This window comes from Chiroxiphia lanceolata, chromosome 6 (assembly GCF_009829145.1).
Source record: "Chiroxiphia lanceolata isolate bChiLan1 chromosome 6, bChiLan1.pri, whole genome shotgun sequence".
Taxonomy (NCBI): domain Eukaryota; kingdom Metazoa; phylum Chordata; class Aves; order Passeriformes; family Pipridae; genus Chiroxiphia; species Chiroxiphia lanceolata.
Genome location: NC_045642.1, coordinates 9,650,007 through 9,664,089, shown reverse-complemented (window position 1 = coordinate 9,664,089; position 14,083 = coordinate 9,650,007). Strand labels below are relative to the sequence as shown.

The window sequence follows — 14,083 nt, the reverse complement described above, 5'->3', positions numbered from 1 at the left end:
TACTTTTAGTGGTTATATATTTAAATAAAATTATACTAGGGTTGATATAGGTCTTATTTTAGACAGGCTAAGAATTTTCCAAGACAAAATCAAAAGAATTATGTAGGAAAAACTGCACACTATTTTATGCCATCAACATAATTAAGTATGACACAACATAAGGATTATGGAAGGAAACCTAAGGAAATTCAAAATAATTGGCTACTCCAAGCTGCTCCTTCCAACTTGGAGTTTGAATTAATTAAAAGATCAAGTCTAAAACAACAGCAGAAAACCACATACCTGAAAGGATGGTTACCCTCCTAAAAAGTCAGAAAAGACTTTTAGCATAGATTTCCTTTCCATAGAATGAAAAGAGTTCTAGATATCACAGCAACATGACACAGAGGCAGGATCAGCTTGGTTGGGCTCTCTGACCCAGACAGCCTGCAGGAGGAGCATGTGAGAAAGCACTGAAAAGGATTTTATTTTGTTGGGTGTTGCAAGTTTGTCAGTCATTAAGTTGTTAAGGCTCCCCTGTAATCTCATGCATCACTTCTCCATCTCTGCTTCTTAAGTTGATCCATGGGACACCTGGAGATGACACAAACCTTTTAAACAGTCAACTTCCTGTGCACTCAAGCAAGCAAAGAAATATCTGGGGAAATAAATAGTGTAAATAAACCCACAGGGTATCTTACATTTTATAAGTATCTTACATTTCATTAGCATTATGTGAAAGTCATTGAAGTAACACTGGACAAGAAGTAATACTGGACAAGAAGTGCAACTGACCACTAGCATCTTTTTACTAAAAAATTCCATGGTTTTGCTCATTAGAATTTGTTGATTAACATCCTCTAGAGAAGTCTGCAGCACTCAGAGCAAGCCATAACAATCTGCTTAGACTGTACCACCTGCACTGCCCTGGGCTCATGAGGTAGCCTCGTGGCCCCCTATTTCTCTGGCAACAGGGAATGTTTTAGTTGTGCTCCCTCCACTCCCTCCATGTTTAAGCTGCAATATTACACTTTCAAGAAACATCAACAGGAATGACTTTAGAACACTATGACTGTTATCCAGACTAGTCCCTCTACACCCTTCTTTCCTTGCCTCCAAACACGTGTTCACAGATGAGTGGAAAGGTCTGTGTTAAGTCTAAGACAAATAGTGTAATAAGTCACTTCATTGCTCTTTCTGAGCCTACAGAGTGGTAGAATGTCTTTTTTGCTTCCCGTGCTGAGAACTAGTGTTTTGCTTTTGTTTTGTTTTTTTTTTTCAGAAGGAAAAAGAAAAAATAATTGCTCACAAAGAACAGAATAGTAATTTGTATTTGTTGAAATCATTCTATAAAGGCCTTAATTTTCAGATTTGTGACCACATATGGAAGTATAAACATCAGATGGGTATCAAAGAAGTGCAGTATACAAGAATAGTTCAAATTTATGCCACTCCCAGTGACATGTCCATAATTAATAACCAGATTCATGAAGTCATGAAGTGGGTGTGGACAGGGTGGGACCTGTATCAGATGTGGTAGGCAGCTTTGTAGCTTTGCTTCAAGTACAAACTGTTTGGGCAACTGCAGGAGAAATGAGTGGTCTGTGCCAGTCCAGCATGGAAGTGGAGCTGAATGATTGAGGACACACCATGAGTCACATGCAGAACCTCCTGGCTACCACTCATGGTGAACAAGTGGAGATTAAAGTCCCCTTGTTTTCCTTTGTTGAATCCCTCCCATTAAAACCCAAGAGATTGTAGAAACAGTCTGGGTGAGAATACATTTATTATGACATTGGGGCTTAAGATTTCACCAAACAAGGTCAGCTAAACATGCAAAAACAACAGATGCCACAGCTGACTTCTGCAGGAAATAAAATGTGCAAAGAAAAGTAGCTTTCTACCTTTCGTAGTCAAGTCTTCCTGCTCAGAAAAGAGTCAAATTATCCTTACAGCATCTGAACTCATCAGTGGGACGTTCTGGCACCTCCCAGCTTCAGCTTCCAGTCTTCACATACTCCAGAACACAGAGTATACAAGCGAGGCAACTCCATCAGAGTTCAAGGGATGGTCAGACCCAGGGAGGGTCTATGAAGGTGTGGGAGACAGGGAAAAGCACTCCAAGCTGGCTGCACAGGTAGCTCCACTTCATACAATTTTCAGGAGTCCAGTGCCTGACATACCTCAACAGTGCCCATATTTTGTCCTTTCTCTTCATCTGTCTTTTTCCCAAGCATCTCCAGGAACAGGTATCTTTGGCTTCTGTCATGACTATTTTTTCAATTTGTTTAGAGCTGGCTGGGATTTAAAATCCATAAAGATGGAAAAGACTTTTCTTTTGGCATGGATAGATGAAGTCCTAGGACATCATGGCAAAAGGCAAACCACTTGATAATTGCTAGGCTTTGGAATTAGGTTGCAACTTGGCATCCATTTCCTACTTACACGAGGCAAATATTTCCAAGTGAATCTAAATCATGCATGTAGTCTGTATATAATTAACTAATGCAGAATCTTTCCTGTTATTTGTGCCCAGTCGCTGGAATTTATCCCCAACATATGTTACTATGGATTCCTTTTTATTGCCTTTTTCAGTCCCTGAAATGGCACATCCCTTTTACGACATATGCTGCATATATATATATTTTGATCACATCACTGCAAAACATCACTGGGGACTAACTTTAATGCTGTTGATACATTGACCTTTTTTTTTTTAAACATGAAATGGACAGACAAGGTACATGGGGAAAGACAAGACACCGAGATGGAATATGAGTGACTGGGCACAAATATGAGAATAGGTTTTACAGGATTATGTTAAGTGTCCTTTAGATTGTAGAGATGTCAGCTAATGTAAGACTCTAATGCACCAACTGCTGTCCAAATAGATCACAAAATGAAAGTCCCCATGCTGAGCAGGGATTAAAATAGAGCAGCTGATGAGTAAGATGCTATTTCTTACATAAATTTCACATTTCATGCACTAAGACATCTCATTGTCAAATATTCGTGGGGTTGCTACTTCCCATGAAAAATCTGCAGCAGAACAAATGCATCAAATCGTTTCACTTTTCAGGCTCTAAGATTGTTATTTTCGTGCCACACAGAAACTCCCTTTTAGTCTGCTTTGTGATTCATGTGTTCGGCTGAATAACTCTCCTGGAACTCAGAACAAGAGGGAAACCTTCCCTAAGTACTTCCTGTCTTTTTACACGTACTAATAACAAGAGGGAGTCCTCCCACCTTTCCCATTTACAACATGCCAGGCACACCTACTGATTGATACACTCACAAGCCTCAGAAACAGTCTGCTTTTGCTCTGTTTTTAAAATAGCACGATTTTCTCTGTCAACAAAAATGTTGTTTATCTAACATTACTTTGTATCAAAGTAATATTAACACACCACTTAATTGATTGCCTGTAGACAAAGGAGAAATCCTAACTTACCATAAAACATAAAAGATGCACTTCTCTTCCCCTTTTTCCTGTCTACAGCTAATCACAACTTTGAAAGTGTGTTAATCTTAAAACACAGGAGAGAAACATGGAATGCTGTGGGGAAGTACAACCTATGTCACGTGTTCAACTCGCTCCAAGGTGCCCAATGGAATCAGTATGAAACCAGTGCTGAAATTTGACTGTGTGAGAATTAAGTAAAAACTCCAGAATGAGGTCCAGTATATTTACAATTTGAAATGCCAAAAAAATAAAAATCACCATCCCACTGTCATATTACAGCCTGTCAATCTGGAAATCCTAAATGAATGGATTCAAATTACGCTGTCCCCTAACCATGGATTATTAAGCTTTCCTTAGAGTTATCAGCACAACTGAAAATAAAATCAAGCCCCTAATTTTTACAGATTGTGTACCTTCTTTTCAAAATATGTGTCCTAAGCATCACGGTTTCCTTGTATTTGGAAAACAAGTAAAATGTTTTGTGTAATTGATGTGAAAAGCTAACTCGAGGTGCTGAGTGACTTACCAAACTCTTCAGAAGGCTGCCATGAGGTACTCCAGTTCTAATTGTGGCTTTGCATCTGACTTATTATGTGGGTGTAATCCTGGCCAACTCATTAATCTCCAGGCCTGTTTTTCCAAACTGTAAAAGGGAATATATTATATTTAATTAATACAGTCTGTGGCCATTAATTAGCCACTATGAAAAAGAATACTGTTTTGAATGACATTTACAATTCCATCTATACCTTTCTGTTCAACTGATTCTGCTTCTGATTTTGCACTTAAAACAAGCAAATCAAGGCTGGTTGAAATTCATTCTCTGCTCATTTCATTACCAAAAGGAAAAGTCTTGGTGAGGTTTTTTCCATACCTTCAAGTCAAAGCTGCACATGCACTGTCTTGCTCTGGCTGTTCTGTGAAATTTAGGTTACAGATTTAATAGATTTTGCTATTCTTAAATGAAACTTTATTCCAATAATAAATTAGGCTTCACCCTTCCATACTGGAGTGTTGTTACTCTCCTGAAATGCAGCAACCAATGCCTAACAGATCTTTTTTTCCATGTTCTATGAGAAAGATTATATTTCTCATACCAATGTTCAAGTGAAGCTGCCACCACCCTGAAAAAGGATGAAAGATAGATAAGACAAAAAAAAAAAAGCACTATAAAATCAATAGCTTTCTTTGTTATGAAGAAACCAATTAATCCCATGCAAAGATGCAGTTGCCAATGGAATGCAGAAAATTGTAATACCTCTACCAAGAGAACTCTATTCTGAATCCTGTTGTCCTCAACAAGCCTTGAAGAAAGGTAGCCAGCAATTTCAAGAGTGTCTTTGGTCTGATTTTCTTCTAACAAAATGGCTTTGAGAATGCTTTATTGTTTTTTTGTGAAGGGTGGTGAGAATCTCACACCATTGAATCCTAGGAAAAAAAGTATGAAATACTGTTGTTTAAAAATGCTGCAGCCTTCAAGACTTTTTAACTTTAACTGTTTTACTCATTACAATTTTATCGAGGTATTTACAATTTACCACGTCTTTCAGGTTCAGACTTCCAGTCTCTGAAAAACAAACTGGCTTCCATATATTTTTAATGAAGCAAAAACTCTGAAGTGCTTCAGCCTTCATTAAGGTTGAATCCAGATAAAGACAGAAATTCTTTGTCCTGAGCCTTCCATAAAGATTGACAAAATATTGCAGAGAAGTACTCAGAATTTTTAAACTCCCTGGATTTAGCCTCATTTTCCTCCTTAGATTCTTCTTCCTGTTGTTGTTCTGCTGCCAGACAGTGGATTGCCAGCTCTTGAGAGTTCCTATTGAGTCTCTGAATATTAATTGCTGTTCTCAGAGACCACAGGGCTGAAATCAATGGATCATACAAGAATCTTCTCATTTTGTCTGAAATGAGCTTTTAGCCCTTGAAATTATGACAAAGGCTGGGAAGAAGAAGAATTGGTTTTAAGAAGCTCAGAAGGAAGCAGGTACATGAAAAAGTCAACATTTATTGCTTTTTATGTATGATTTTTAATGCTCAAATTAGGAAACATTGTGGTAGGAGGTACACTCTTCAAAGTAAGAAGTGTTTATACAAACAAAAGCAGCAAAACCTAATATTCCCCGGGCTTGGGTTCTGTAATAACTCAAGGATTTGATGAACTGTGAAAAGAATGAGTCTGCAATAGCTTATTATGATAAAGCTTTTGTTTTGAAGCAGTTTGAGCCAGCCACACATGAGTTGTGACAGACCATAGTAAACAAACCACCACTACGAAGGTTTTTTTGCATCAGTCTGTGAACAGCCCAAGCCACAGTCTCCAGTTTCTTCTGCCCTCATAACTGGGTTGAATCAAGGCACCATGTCTCTGTAACAGGGTGAAAAACATGTTTAATGTACAGACAGAAGAAGAAATCCAGGTATTCAAGTTATTAAGCCTTGCTAATTTTCTGTGAGCTCTAACTTCTGCTGTAGGTGAGATCCCAGCTTGTATGTCTACAGTCAATTGGAGGAAGAGATTGGATTAAAGGCTAAGACAGGTTAATCAATATTGCATGTCTGAAAAAATCTATAAGCAAACAGCAGCCATTTAAAATGCTCTAAAGCAGCTGGATCCACAGATAGGTGCTAAAATATATAGCACATCTTGGACACATTTTGGAAGACATTAAAAAATAAACATGTAAAATACTATCTCCAAACTATTTTACAAAAACTCACACTCCAAAGACTCAGAGATTTCTGTCCCTCTGTGTCTCTAACTGGGGTCATGAATCATATTTCAGAGGAAACACAACCGAAACATCAAAGGACTAATTTGGCTCGTTACTTCTGAACATCTGCTCTTGCAGAGATACATCAAGACTGTTTGAAGGCAACCCCTACCCAAAAAAAGCCCAAACAAAAAAACCCTGTGAGTTTTTGGGTTATCAGTTGAGAAACTAGATTTTATTTTTTTTTTTGAATGAAAGTAGTTATCTGGATTTTAAAAATCAATTAAAAATTGCAGATTCTAAAGTGAAACCACTGACATGGCCTTATTATACCTTGTCTAGGCTGCATTTAAAGAAGATCACACCCACTGCTCTTCTTGACACAAAATCAAAACCCCAAGACCAGGAAAGTGGTTACTGTAGCATTCAAACATGAATATAGTCAAGAAACTCAGTTGGAATAAAGGTTAGTTGTTCCAACATTATATTAATAAAACGTTTTCAGTACAATTGCCACACAGCACGCTCTTCCTGTTTTGAAATCATAATTTTAAGCCAAAAAGGAGCCTAAATTTTCATGTTTAAACATGGTGTAACACATAATATATTGACATAGGGAGGCAGTTAAAATTCTGCTTAAGATCCAATTTGCCCTCTTTACAAAAAACGGTAAAATCTGAAAATTAATCAGGTCTGAGTTGTCTGGATGAGGAAATGCTTTTGCTGTTGTATCAGACACACCTGCTGCTCTGTCCAGTAGCTTCCACAACTTGTGGGGTGATCTCAGTTTCAAGTGCTCCCTCAAGAACCCTGCAAGGAGAAAATATTCTACCTTTGCTCAAGCCTCACTTCTTCTGTTCGCTCTTTGTCTTTAGACATGTGTGCTAGAAGGGTGGTGCAAACTCCTTTCTGGCAACAGTAGCTGAGCTCAGCTCTTGTTAAACTTCAAACTGTCTTAGCTCTTCACCCTTAAAATTTTAAGGTATAATAGTCACCTATAAGATGCCTTACCAGCCAACAGGGAGAAATTGTCTGCACTGAACTTACAATCTATTTCAAAGAAAGTCACAGAATAGGATTGATATATATCATCATATGCTGAAATTCAGAATTTGATTAACCAGATGCTGTTATTTTCTTTAATATCTCATGAATAGAAACTACAGTATAAAAACAATTCAAAACAATCATTTACTAGGAAATATGACATATGGCCTGCTAAGCTGCTTTCCTACAGAAATAGCTAAAGATCATCACTCTTGGCATCACTCCCTACAACAGTCACTGGGCTCATTAAAACAGACAGTATGTGATTGAGTCCATAAGGAAGATTATTTCTACAGATGGGTAGAAACAATGATCAAAATTACAAAGACTTCGGAGAAAGAAGTAGTCAAGGAGACTTCTCCACCTCCATAACTTCTGTGCAGTAAAACAAATCAAAGCAGCACCACTAAAACACTTGCTGGGGAAAAAAAAAAAGATGCATTTTCTCCTTTTTCTTCATGGTATATATTTCCATCCTGCTAATGTATGGGATTTCATTTAACTCATTCTGCTGGAGGGTTTCTCCTCAAGCAGGAACATCCTGATGTGAACAGAAAGCTGGTATCCAGCAGGGGACACTTGTTGCCTGTGTTTAGTCCCAAGTCAATGGGGTGGAACCCAAAACTTAATGCTGTCATAGGATGAGCCCACGTCCTGTGAGTGGACTGGGATAACCACAACCACTGCACTGGGATAACCACAACCGTGCTGTGCTGTGATACTGCTGCAATCCCCACTTCCCTGGTGAAGTTACACCAGTAAACCTTTGGGATGTGGCATCACAGGACAGGAAATGTTAAGGCAATTACAGTGTGGCAACGACAATCTGATGTGGCAACCGTGCAATCACACTTAGCATGTGTTTGCATTTAAAAGCAGCTAAGTTGTGATTATGTGCTTGCAACATATCCCCTATAGATGACAGTGCCGTGGCGTGGATTACCTAAATTTAGGCTATAACATGGTACAGTGGATGGCTTTGCCATGTTCCATCACTGGTCTTACACAGTCGCAGACCAAAATTAACGCTGGGACGGCATCGGTGCCATAGGACTTTTCTGGGAGAGATGGAGCGCTGGTGACAGCGAGAGCGGGGCCAGCGCCACACACGGGCTGCCCAGACCGGCGGGAGGGAGCCTCGGGGCTGTCACGGGCGGATTCAGGAATGTGCTGTGTGACGAAACATCAAGTCGGTGACATGGCACCGACACAAGCACACAGAGCTGGCGGGGTGACGCGGGCCCGGTGCGGCAGCGGGAGCCGGCGGAGGCCGCCGAGGCGGCGCTGAGCTGAGGGACACGGCGGTGCCGAGGTCCCGGGGAGGTGGGTGGGCGGTCACAGCCGGGCCGCGGGGCCTCCCCGAGGGCCCCGGTTGGTGTCCCGCGGGAGTGCGGGAGACGCTGTCGGGACAGCGCCGCCATGACCTTCACACCTCGCCGCGTGACGTCACGGTCAGCGCTGACGTCACGCGGCAGTGACGCAGCGGCGCGGGCGAACCCTACCGGCGGACGCGGGGTGGCGCGGGGGAGCGAGAGGCAGCCTCGGGCTGCAGTGCCCGGGGAAAGCGGCCGCGACCGAGACGAACCCGACGAACCCTCCGCGACCCCTCCCCGACCCCGCCGCCATCGCCACATCCGGGTCCCCAGCGGCTCCTCACGGCCCCCCTCCGCCGCGCGCCGTGGGGCGGGGCCAGCCTTGCCAGTCCGCGCTCCCCATTGGCCGCTGGCGCGGGGCCGCTCGGGGATTGGCCCCTGCTCGGAGGGGCGGGCGCTGCCTTCTCCCCGGCCGCCCATTGGCCCGGGCAGGCGCGGCGCCGCTCTCCCGTTGGCGGGCGGGCGCGTCCGGCGCGGGGCCGGGGGAGGGTGCCATTGGCTGGAAAGTAGGTTAGTGGTGCGCCGTCGGGTGGCAAGCCAGGCGGAAAGTAGGTCAGGGACGGGGGGCTGCCGAGCCGGGCGCGCGGCGCTGCCGAGGGGGCCGCGACCCCCGCCCCGCCCCTCCCTTCGGCCGGGCGCGGCGCGGCGTGGGGCGCGCGCGGAGCCCGCGGTGAGCGCGAGGGGCGGCGGGCGGGGGGCGCTGGGGAGGGTTGGGGGGGCGTGAGGGGAGAGCGGGGGGGGCCGGGGGGGTGCGAGGGGAGCGCGGCCCCGGCGGAGCCGCCGCGCCCCGGGAACAGCGGGATCGCCGGGATGGGGGGGAGCGGCGGGATTGGGGGTAACCGGAGCGGGAGATGGGGGGCTCTGGGGACCCCCCCGGCGGCGGTGCGGCGCTGTGCCCCCTACCACCGGCAGCCGGGACCGCGGCGTGGGAGCGGCGCCCGGTGCGTGGCCCCGCGGCTGTGGCAGCACCGGGAGGGGGGAACGGGGCTCGCAGCCGGGCCCGGGCTCCGCGGGCAGAGCCGGGCCGGGGTCCCACCGCGGGCAGGGGGGGCCGGGCCGGGCTGTGCCCCCGCCCCGGGACGGGGGGGCGGCGGCGGGTCCCACGGAGGGGTCGGTGCCCCGGCCCCGCCACCGGAGCGGCCCCGTCCGAGCGGGGTCTTTGCCGGTCACCCCAGGATCCGGGGAGGCCCCGTGTGAAGCCCCCCCAAGCGAAGGTGGTGCTTGGGAATTTGGGAATTCCCGTGGATGTGTCGCGCGGTGGCCGGTCCCGCCCGAGGGGTTCGCTCCGTGGGGAACCCGCCCCGTTCCCGGGCAGCCCTCCCGGTGCCGGGGCCGCGTCTGACACCTCTGAGCGCCTGGGCTGCCGCGGGGAGAAGGGATGCGTGGAGCACACACCGGGAGCGTCGAGGCGCCTTCCCGAGATCGGGATTTTTGCGCTTGGGGAGGCAGGAGGAAGAATCGCTTTGCATTTTTAATTACCGAGGGTTTCTGTTACTCCAGTGCCTGGGCTGTAACAGTTTGGGGAAGGTTTTGGTACTTGGAAAATAACGGTGAAGGAACAAGTGGGTGTGTTTCCTTGCCATGGAAGCAAATATGCTCGCAGGAATTTTAAAGTGCTTTCTCGGTGTGCGAGGTAGAAAGGGTCAGCTGCAGAGTGTGATCGTCTGCTGGGATAATTTTGAGTCTAATCTTGTCTCAAAATGCAATCTTTAAGTAGATTTTTTTTAAAAAATGCTGTAACTTCAACATTCAAAATGATCCTGTGTTTCTTTTTTTTTTTTTTAATAAGCTAAAAAAGTACCGGTCCTGCCTGTTCAGTATATCTTTTCTTTAATCAAAAGTGCTTTTTAGATGGGACTGACTGATAATACACAGGCTGCAGCTTTTTTTTTTTTTGTAGGGGAGAAAAGAAAGGATGTTTGTTTTAATTAGCTGTAATTCTGGCTAACTGTCTCTGTAAACGGTCTTGCAGAAGGCTGAGGTTAAACTGTGCCCTCCCAAGAATGTATGTTTTGTATCCTCTAGGAATATGCAAATGTAAATAGCTCTTTGAAGCATCAGCAACTGCAGACCTCTCAGTCTGGTTATTCTAAACCACAGTTGCTTATTAAGGGGAAAGGCTCTACTACTTCTGACTTCTGTGGGTTTGTGTTTCTCGTGGCCATTCATGGTTTTTGATGCCTGCTTGTAGAAATTGAGTATGTAAAATAACCTCTAACCACAACTTTTTATTGGGTTAATAGGCTGTTTTATCCCGCCTTCCCCTTCCATGCTGTGTGTTCCCATTGTCTGTTTGGATACCAGCTGTGGTGTGAGGGGCTGTGTAGGCTTGGGGTCTGTGAAAGAAGTTCCTTGGGAGAGTGCCTAGGCAAGAGGGAATTTCCACAGAGAACGTGAGGAGAGCTGTTTGGTTTGGCTGTCGGTAAACTAAGGTGGCTGTAACTGGAATTCCACAAAGCTGGAATTAGGATCTGCTGCCACGTCACTGTCACCATGGGCTCCCAAGAAACCTGCTGTATTTGGGGACCATTGCTTGTGATGTATTAGGAAGTTTGTGGGGGGAGTTTAGTGGTGATATTTTTTTTTTTTCTTTCAAATACCTGCTCTCAAAAAGCCTTTTGGAACACCAGGAATAAGAACAGTGAGGACTCATTGAATTTATTTGGCAGAGCTCAGAGTTGCACACAGTTCCTTGGTACTGTGCAAGGCAACGATGACAAAGCTGAGGACAAACAACTGTGGTGGCTGCAGCCTGTGTGCCATTTTTCAAAGGGAACTGATAACAGGAGACATGCAGGTTAATTAGTTTACAGGAATGCAGAAGCTCTGTTTTCCAGCTCAAATTCAATATTTTACGCTGTTTTCAGCCAATTGCCTGTGTGGTTACACTTTGACGAGAGGGACAGGAGAACCTGAAGGAATACATATTTTTAATCTTGCAGAGCTTGTTTGGTTTTCAGTAAGTTGACAGAACTCAAAAGAATACTTCAGGTTTCTCTGTTTACTTTGATACATTAGACATAGTTTGAAACTTTAATTATTGTCAGTCATCACAGTCAGAGAACTTCAGCCTGAAATGACTGATTTTGATAAGTGCAGTAGCTGAGATGATGCTGACTGGATCTCAGCACCAACTTTTGAACTTAGTTGTTGGAAGTTCTGCTTGATAAACCCATGGAAGTTACTGTGGAGGTTTGGAGGTGCTTGAAGATGAAAATAAGGTGTTTTATGGCATTTTCAAGTGCATTTTCCATCTGGGTCTTTCTCCTAGAGTTGTTAAGATAGATTTCAGATGATGGACTAATGTAAAGCAGAGGTGTACTCTGCCTGTGGGGGATGTGTATGTGTATGTATCTATATGTATATGGTAGTCTTGCACTGCAGTAGTTCCAGGTTTAGTTAAATCCAGACTGGTGAATTTTGTGTACTCAGGCATTACGTAGTTGGAACTCAAGGCATTGAATCAGAACACAAAATGATGCACTTGCAAAAGGAGAATGCTTTTCTTTTAAAGAATTGGTGTACTGAGTTATTTAAAAAGCCTATTGAAGTTTTGAGGGTTTTTTTGGTGTGAGGAAGAGATCTCCACTGCAATTATCAAATTGTTTTTATCTGTATTTAATCACTTTGAATATTGTCAGATAACCTGTGATGTATATCTGACTGAACTTCACCTTGAATGAGGTGCATATTGAGGTGAGTAACTCACTGGCATGAACTACATATTGCACCTGCCTTTTTTTACCTCAATTTGTTGGAAAAATGCGATGAGGCTACTTATCCAAGGCCCAGACTTCATCTCCTTGGAAACCTGATCTTTCACCAGATGTTGAGAAATGTAATTTCTCTTTTAATCCATTTCTGCAGAAGAGTACAGATCAAAACAGCATCTTCAGGCTTTGTCAGCCTGCAATATTCATTAACTAAAAAGTGTAGCCTGGCATTTCAGCCCTTGCCCCCAAGAAGATCGATAGTTTCTGTTGTGTTTGGTATTATTTCAAATTTATTTTTAGCCCTTGCCAAAGTTCCTGGTTTACAGTTTAATTCAGTTCAAGAAGTGGCTGACAATGGGTTCTTCACGTGTAAAGTGCAGGATTGTTTGTGTGTTCACCTTTCTTCTCCACGTTCGGGGTCGTCCTCTCTCCTTTGCAGCTGCAAAGAGAGATTTCTTCGCCGGTGCTTGTAACCTTTTCAGCCCCCTGCCATTTGAGAAGCTGTTATTCAATGTCTCCTGTGTCAGACGCACTTCTGGGTCAGCTGCTGGTGTCAGAACAGCTTGTGACCCTGCCCTGGAGCCGTGCTGGAGTTCACTAGGTTGGTCTCCTCTAGGAACGGTGCCAGTAGGCTGCTTATAGAGCAAGGAATATCCTTGGCAGGGTTTTAGAATGGTGAACTAACAAGCCACGTTTCTCGTGGCCCAAGGTGTTGACGTTCTCTGCTAACTTTAAATAAACCCATTCATGTGAGTGCAAGCAGCTGAGGCAGAGGGTTGTAGTTTTCCTGGTTGTTTTGACAGTGCTCTCCTTGCAAATCCCAGATTTCCAGGTGCAAGGCGAGTCAGTGGCCCCCGGTACAAGCAGCAAACGCGTTGCTAAATCCTTAACGGTCCTTCCCTGGCGTGGCTGCGGTGGAAATCCGTCTTCCCAGGTGTCATTGCTGTAACACTGGGAAGGATGTTGGGCAATTCCTAAGCTGCCTGTGTTGGCACCATGACTCTGAAATCACTCTCATAGGAAGGCATTTTACAGTAAGCCATAGGTGCTTATTTGGTTGCAGCCTTTTACCTCAATTCCTTTCTGTGTCGGCTAAAAATTAGTTAATGGAACCCATGTATTTTAAAGATTGGGTGTATTCTTGATACAGGACTACTCAGAAAACTCTAATCCAGTTTCATTCCTTTGGGATTGATGTAGGTTTCGAAGGGAGAATGAACTGAGATTGTCAGAGAACTCAGAAATAAGTGTTATTCTTAGTCTCAAGTTCTTTTTATCTTGGAAACTTCCTTAAAGTGCCTTTGCTTTTTATAGTTTGTCTAACAAAAGAGGACAAAATCAGAAGGACTTTGGTAGAAATTGCTAAATAATGCAGTACTGCGGAATATTAATTGGGTGGAGTGAGAAGGAAAAAACCAGGAGAAAATAAAACTAATATACTTTTATTTTAACTTTTCACTTTTTCTAAGAATGTTTTTTTCTGTCATTAAAACTGGTAGTTTTATAGTTTCCTTGAACTGGTTTGGTTGGGTTTTCCTTTCTTTGACTTGCTATGAATGGATTTCTTTGTTATCTGTGGATTTTTCTTGGAGTATTATGAAATTTACAACTCCTGTTCCAATTTGAATCAAAATAATACATTAAAAATAACAAAACTTTTATCCTTTCTGGTGTGTGTATGGATTGTAGTTGTGTTGAGAGTGTCAGCAAGATGGCTTTGGTTCGAGTTCTGTTGTTACTTTTACTTTTCACTCAAGGACCTCTGATAATTGTATTTTAAATCCCCTGGAGTTT

General features: G+C 44.0%; 1 protein-coding gene and 1 long non-coding RNA gene across 4 annotated transcripts in view; one reads left to right on the top strand and one right to left on the bottom strand.

The window, feature by feature from the left end:
- Positions 1-543: 543 nt before the first annotated feature.
- On the bottom strand, positions 544-8,781 carry LOC116789031. Of its 3 annotated transcripts, none has more exons than XR_004357860.1 (4): positions 6,989-8,781; positions 4,707-4,870; positions 3,969-4,085; positions 544-637 (listed from the first exon to the last, which is right to left on the bottom strand). It is a non-coding gene; the product is annotated as an uncharacterized LOC116789031 (long non-coding RNA). The 3 variants fall into 3 exon arrangements; XR_004357859.1 differs by lacking the exon at positions 544-637 and adding an exon at positions 1,872-2,277; XR_004357858.1 differs by lacking the exons at positions 544-637; positions 3,969-4,085 and adding an exon at positions 4,216-4,566.
- A 422-nt stretch (positions 8,782-9,203) lies between these two features.
- Positions 9,204-14,083, top strand: part of ARNTL (aryl hydrocarbon receptor nuclear translocator like) — a 51,093-nt gene continuing 46,213 nt past the window's right edge. Inside the window, exon 1 of the mRNA XM_032692329.1 lies at positions 9,204-9,246. The gene's annotated coding sequence lies outside the window, so the exon portion shown is untranslated. The remainder of the gene's footprint in view (positions 9,247-14,083) is intronic.